Genomic DNA, 7,564 nt, shown 5'->3' on the forward strand with positions numbered 1-7,564 from the left:
CACTTAAACAGCAAAAGGATGGACTTGTGTTGCTGAAGGGCTATGCTATTGTAATATATGAGGGAAAATGGGGCAGAGGGAATGGAGTGTGGAATGGAGAATCCCTGTGCTTATGAAACAGTATCGTGAAAATGAAATTAAAGACTCCCACTTTTTATTTTCATTCTATTTCAGATCTTTTTCGTTATCTCCATGAATTATTTTATTACTTTGAATTGCTTTTTCCTACCTTGTTTCTTACTACTCTCTGAGCATGTTCCAGGTGTTTTATTCTTATGATCCTTCTGGCGGCTTAATTTCTACTGTTCAAAGTCGTATCTAATCATTGAAAAGCAGTGCAAAGATTTTTGTTGTCATAAAGCATTGTCCCCTTTTCAGACTTCCTTTCATTAGTTGTCTAACATAATATTCATATAGCTATGGTACTTAACCTGCACTACTGTAGAGATTTATTTATTCACTTGAAAGTCACATTTTCAGCGATTTTCAATTTTGTCCTGAGCAACATGCAGGCATTTCTCAGAGTTCATGAAAGAACTCTGATAAGTAACAGAAGATTGGTAGCACAGACTGATTCCAAAAAAAGATAAATGACATGTATTCTCAACGTGTGTATCTACTGGGACTGCATCTGGTCACGAGGAGAGGGAATGTGACTCAGTGGGGTGACCAAATAGGGCTTGATTTCTCTCACACAAGAGAGCGACCCCAAGACAGGCAGCTAAGGGATGGTGCAGCAACACCCCACTGCAGACAATGCCTCGGGCCCTTCAGCTAGTAGCTTTCACCCTTATGTATGTCTTATAGTAGGAACAGCCTGTCCTGACCCCAGACTTCAGTCCACTGAGCCAAAGAAAAGGAACTAGAAAGAGAAACTTGGGCAATATTTCAAGGGAAAAAAACCCTCTCCTTCCAGCCTCCTAACAGGCAGTTTCATACAGCTCATTGTTTAGAATTGTGTCAGGTAACTATCCTTGCTAGAAGCCAGAATCAGAAATGTACTTTCTTCCTAAGCTGAGAATCCTGATGTCCCCAAATAAATCTGAGTTCTAACAATAACAAAACAAGAAAGGTCGTATATTTAGTAGGAAACAACTAACACCTGCCCAGACAGGCTTGGAGTGAGAGTTGAGTGAATGGTGAGAAATGAGTGGAAAATGAGACAGGTGCAAGAACAAAAGGCCTTTCATATTATGCCCAGGGGACTTAAATTCACCAGATGAGATTTATTGTAGGGAGGAAAAAAAACAAAGCCTGGAAGCAGCATGAAAGTATTATGATTGGAGCAAATAGATAGTAAAGCTGAGAAACCAGTCAGAAATGCAACAAGAACTTTAAAGCATTAGCAGGAATCTTCTCTAAGACAGCAAATTAAGCAAATTTACAAGACGTTTAGGTGGAACTGACACAATGATTATGAATGAAGTAATTGTCAAAAAGATTTCCAAACTTCTATATTCAAATGACTGAGTCATAACAAACTCACTAAAGTAAAAAAATTTCAAATGAATTTTAAATAGAATTATTTCTATATGTGATCTCTATATCATAAACCTAACGTTATAGCCAAAGCCCTTAGTGAATGTTGTAGATAAACACACGAGAACATGCTCTGTCTCTTTGGTTCCCCTTCTACGTTAATTCCTTTATTGGCAATTTGGAAATAAATTTTCATATATGACATGCTAAAATAGAAATATCACAGCATCTTTGAATAAAGAATAGCTACGACAAGCAATCACTGTAAAGAAAATTTGCTTTCTTTTCCAAGGGAGCAAGTTTTTAACTAAATAATTGTTTTTTTCCCCTCAAGAATGTTAACTGTTATTGGATGAAAAAGTTGAGTTTTCAGTGGATCCCAGAAAAAATCAATTCTTTTTTTCTGAATTTTAAAGTCGTCACTGTTATTTCTCAAAGTAAACACTATAAAGCAACAGAGCCTTTCAGAAACTTCTATTCAATATTATTCAAAGACTGTTCTCCAAAGATGCAGATTACAGTGCCCCACAGTGGCCTGGAACGTAATAGGGCATCTTCCACAGACACAAACAAAGAAACCCTATTTACAAATGGTATATGGTAGGAATATATGGCGTTCCTCTCCCGATCCACGGGCTTACTTTCTGCAGCATCAGTTATTCGCAGTGAAACATGGTCTGAAATTATGAAATAAAAATTTCACAAATAAATAATTTGTAAGTTTGAAATTGCACACCATTCTGAATATTGCAGGATGGTTCGATAGCATTCCACTTGGGATGCAATCATCTCTTTGTCCAGTATGCCCAGGCTGTATATGCTGCATTCCTATTAGTCACTTGGCCACAAACTCAATTATCAGCTCAGCTGCCACTGCATCATAGCACCAAAACATAAAAATGGCGATGTTGGTAACTTGCATAGGCCAAAAGAAGCTATAAACTCATTTCTTTCAATGAAAAAGTGAAAGTCCTTTTTTAAAGATTTATTTGTACTGCAAAGTCAGATATAGAGAGAAGACTATCTTTCAACCAATGATTCACACCCCAAGTGATCCCAAAAGCCAGAGCTGAGGAGCTCCAAAGCCAGGAGTGAGGAACCTCCACCAGGTTTTCCACGCAGGTGCAGGGTGCCAAAGCATTGGACCATCCTTGACTGCTTTCCCAGGTCACAAGCAGGGAACCGGATGGGAAGCGGGTTTGCCAGGGTTAGAACCGGTGCTCATATGGGATCCTGGCACATGCAAGGCGAGGACTTCAGCTGCTGAGCTACCGAGCCGGACCCAAAGTAAAAGTTCTTACTATCATCATACATGCACACAGGAAAGTCGTATAGCATATATAGCACAGTTTGGTACTACTGGGGTTTTGTACATCCACTTGGGGATCTCCTGCTTATAAAAGGGGACTACTATGTATGTTTCCTAGAGCTGATACAACAAATTACCACAAACCAGGTATGTTATGATAATAAAATGCCATAGTTCTCAGGGTCAGAACCACATCAACGTGTTTGCCAGATGTTTTCCGAGCTTCTGGTCGTTAGCAGTAATCCTTAGCCTTACTTGATCTGTAGAGCTATCACTTTGTCTCAATCGGTACAGTCTTTTCATCTGGATATTCTTGTTGATGTCTGCATGCCTCAAATGTCTTACTCTTTTTTTTTTTTTCTCACAAGGACACAAATCATTGATTTGGGGGCTCGTCACAAACCTAGGATCCTCTCATAACAAGATTAGAATCAAACTTAATTCTAACTACAAGGCCATATTTCCCAATGCGGAGTCAGAACAGAGTCAAAATTTTTGGAGGGGAGCCGATGCAGTCCATGAGAACGACCAGTCCTCAAAGGAACAGCAAGCCTGTATTCAGAGTGAATCCCGCTATGGAATTCCATTCAGCCTTGTTTTCAAGTGTCTCTGATGGAGAGGTCTGTTCCAGTATATTTCCTACAGACTGAATTTTTTCTTCATTAAATACTTTAAAATTGATGAAGGGTTTTGGAATTATTGAATCATCAATATTTTTTCTTTCCCTTATAGCAATAAATCAAAGACAGACAGACTATTGCCTAATTTCCTCACATGCTTTTCCTTTCATTATTGCAATTTCATTCACTAGATGAGTTTACCCTGAACATCTTCATATTTTCAGTTAACTTTTATTTACAGTTTTAAAATAGGAACCTATGAACCATGAAAAGGCTAAAAAAAAATCAACTGAACTCCTTTGATGTTAACCAAAATGTATATGTCTGTTAGACATGTAAATAATGTTAAAATACATTATAAAGACTGAACTTTAAGATTAAAAATTTTTGAAAGGTATTAAATTTAAAAAGTGCTTAAAATTTGGCTCTCTGTGGTTGGCAGAGATTTCGTTTGTAGTTGACAAGAACATGGAACACAACTTTGTATTTTAAATGATCGTGACTGATCAAAGGGACAAATAAAGATATTTGAAGTACCTTAAATGTAGCTTTGACGTAAGGAGGTTTTAGAAAAAAATTTTCCCTATAGAGTGTAATTAAATGCATTCCAACATCGTGAGGTTTCAAAATAGTGTGTACAGAAATACGGGTTTCCTTTATTCAAACTCCAGTGGAGTAAGACAGACAGTAGGCACCTGATCCCTTTCGAAGCTGATGAGCACCGTGAAGACCACAGCAAGGTGATGTGACTGACTGTGACAGGGGTATAAGGTGAGAGATGCTTTCTTCTTTGGCTGATGTAGTTATGGCAGCCCACCTTAAAGGGATGCTGCTAGAACCCAAGAATGTAGAGAGAGATTTTTTTATATACCAATACGACTAAAAGGACTGAGAGTGCTATTACTAAGATCAAATTCATTACTTCTCACAGTAAGCAGTCTAAAGACAGGGAAAAAAAAATGTCAATGACTTCAAAATGAAAGTTGAAGCCAGAACATTTATTTCTGTACTGATGACTCATCCAGAGACCTGACTGAGCTGAATGGGGATGGCCAGAAGCCAACCTGCAGCAGGAGAGTTGCTTCAAACTCAGGCCCTGCGCTCAGAAGCAATTTTATTCTATCAGTGCTGGTCCTGAGAGAAGCAAGCTCTTAGTAGCACGCAGCTGTAAACGCTTACACTGGATCTCTGGGAACCCTGGCTGCAGTCCACCACTGTTCCCCTTTTCTGATCCACAACCTGCATAAAGTTCCTTGGGAGGATCCTGATGCTGGAAGGATAGATCTAGAATGATCGAGAGCATGAAGGGAAGGTTTAAAAGTGCCCAATTTGAGGTAGAGAAGCTGATAGAGGCATTGCAGTTCTTAGCCTCATCCTCTCAGAGCTGTAGAAGAGGACTGCTGCAGAGAATAACCCAGCAGAAGGTCTACCCTGAAGTTACAGTCGGGCTTAATTTTGCATCAGATATCAAGTTTCAGATGCTCTTCAAGATCAACCAATAGCCACTACTAGTAATATTTTTAATTCTCTTTAAAACCCAAATGCCTCAGTCACATGCCATAAAATGTGCGCAGTCACTCAGTGTTAACAAATGTGTACAGAGGCATAAGTGCCTCACAATGCAGAAGTGACCGATGCCATGACCACATGGAGTCTCTTCTGCTTCTGTTTCATGCCCATCTTGCATCCCTGGGTTCAAGAACACTGATCTGCTTCTAGATCTTTCATAGAGGTGCATATAAATTTAGTCTTACTGTATGTGGCCTTTGTGTCTGGAGATTATCACTCTTGCCTGGAATTTCAGAAGCTCCTTATGTTTGTATTTAACAAATATTCCACTATGTGGAAACACAACAATGTATCGGTTAACCTCTCAACAGACACTGGGGTTATTTCCACTTCTTTGTAGTAAGAATGAAGACACTATCAAAATTCATATACAAGTCTTTGGTGGAAATATACTTTCATTTTTCTTGCATAAATATCTGAATGGAACGGCTGGGTTGTAAGATCATTAGAAACTCCCAGTTTTCCAAATGTGACCATACCATTCTGTATTCCCTCCAGGTCTATACAAAGGTTTCCTGCCAAAATCTAACATCCTGTCTGTACACACATATAGAACCTGCCCTGCCCAATCAATGTACCCATGCACTTGATTGAACATGTGGTGCTGCTATTGTTTTTATTTTTGTTTCCTGAATGGATAGTAACGTTAAGTATTTCTTTTCAGATGCCTATCGACTATTCATAGGCCTCCTTTATGCAGGGTCTGATAAAATCTTCGGCCCACTTTCAATTGGTTTTATTCTTTTTATTAAATTATAGAACTGATTTATGTAATATGAATGCAGCCCCTTGTGATATACAGTATCATGTATATTGTCTCCAAATATTTGATCTTTTCATTTTTATTCATGTTCCTTTTGATTAATAACAGAATACTCTCTTTTTCCCAATGTATTGATGATTTTTCATTTCTGTTTTAAATCATCACGCTCCTAACTGGAGAAAATTTAAAAACTCAATCTATATAATTAAGGATTGATCAATGATGAAATACATATTGCTTACAGCATTAAAGGAATGTTCAATAAACATAAATGCACATTTTACTAATATTAGTTTTCCACAGCTGCTGTCACAAATGACTACAAATGGAGCAGCCTTTCTACAATCTCATAGTTTGATCATTCGGACATCACAGCTGGGTTCAGATGGCTCTCTCCTACTATGTCACAAGGCTTTAGCAGGGCCACATACTTCTCCAGAGGTTTTTAAAATGAGTCCACATTCAAGTTTGTCCAGATTGCTAACAGTATTCAGCTCATGAGTCATAGCACACAGCCATCCAGTTCCTTGCTGGTTGTCTGCTGGGCTTGTTCTCCGTTTCTGGGGACTGCTCACACTTCCTAGGGCTTCCCTACTCCCAGGCTAAGCAATGCTGGTAGAGTTCTTCTCTTGTCTCATCTTTCCTGCCCGTGTTCTTCAGTTTCTCTGACTCTTCTTCCTTCTGCTTCCACTCACTAAGCAATAGATTATACACAAAATAACACAAAATAACTTTCCTATTTAGCTCAACTGAGTAGTAATCCTAATTCCACTTGCAAATGCTTCCTCAGTGGCATACCTAGGTTCATATGTGGATGACCAGGGAATGGGAATTTTCAGGATGCACCTTTCAGATTCTACCTACCAGATCAATGTTACAGTTTATGTGGAAACAAACAAACAAACAAACAAACAAAAACAATATCTGACAGGTTGAACTAGAAATGTTAACATTTTTACATTGGAAGTGAGAATATGAGACCTTAGAGAAATAATTCATACTGAGGTTAAATATTAGCTTACAATGTAAACATTACAGATGAAGGGCACAGCACAATGGCTCAATGGCTAAACTGTCACTATGCAAGCTCCAGGATCCCACTGGGTACTGGTTCCTGTCCTGGCTGCTCCAATTCCCAACCAGCACCCTACTTGTGGCCTGGGAAAGCAGTGGAGGATGAACCAAAGCCTTGGGCTCCTGTACCCACGTAGGAGACCCGAAGTAGGCTTCTGGCTCCTGGCTCTGGATCGGCTCAGCTCCAGCTATTTCGGCCATTTGGAGAGTGAATAGTGGATGAAGGTTTTTCTGTATCTCCTTCTCTCCATAAGTCTGATGTGACTTTCCAATAAAAATAAGTAAATCTTTAAAAAAATAATAAAAACATAGATGTTAGATGAAGAGCAATTACATTCTACTGAACAGATGGCCATTCTTTAATATTTAACTACTGTTATATCGAGTGTGAAGAAAGAAAACTTATTTTTTTTCAATTAATCTGATGAATACTCAAAATAATCATTTAATAATATTTTGAATCCACACACCTACAGTCCTAAGGAGTATGTTTATTGAGAGCTTGTTGACCTACTTGATGAGAGATGCCGAACATTCATGATGGAAAAGCTCCGAAGAGTATCAAGCATTAAAGGACTGAAGATTCTTCCTCTTTTACCTTTTCTCCCTATCTCACGGAAAAGGTACAGGAAAATAAACACAATGCAATAGCTGGTCAGCTGCTGACCAGGTCTGTCAGAATGGGTGCCTGAAACAACCACAGAGCCTTTTCTCGCAGCTATGAAGACTGGGAAATCCAAGATCAACCAT

The sequence above is a fragment of the Ochotona curzoniae genome, unplaced genomic scaffold (genome assembly GCF_017591425.1).
Source record: "Ochotona curzoniae isolate NIBS_2020 unplaced genomic scaffold, NIBS_Ocur_1.0 contig_64, whole genome shotgun sequence".
NCBI classification, from domain to species: domain Eukaryota; kingdom Metazoa; phylum Chordata; class Mammalia; order Lagomorpha; family Ochotonidae; genus Ochotona; species Ochotona curzoniae.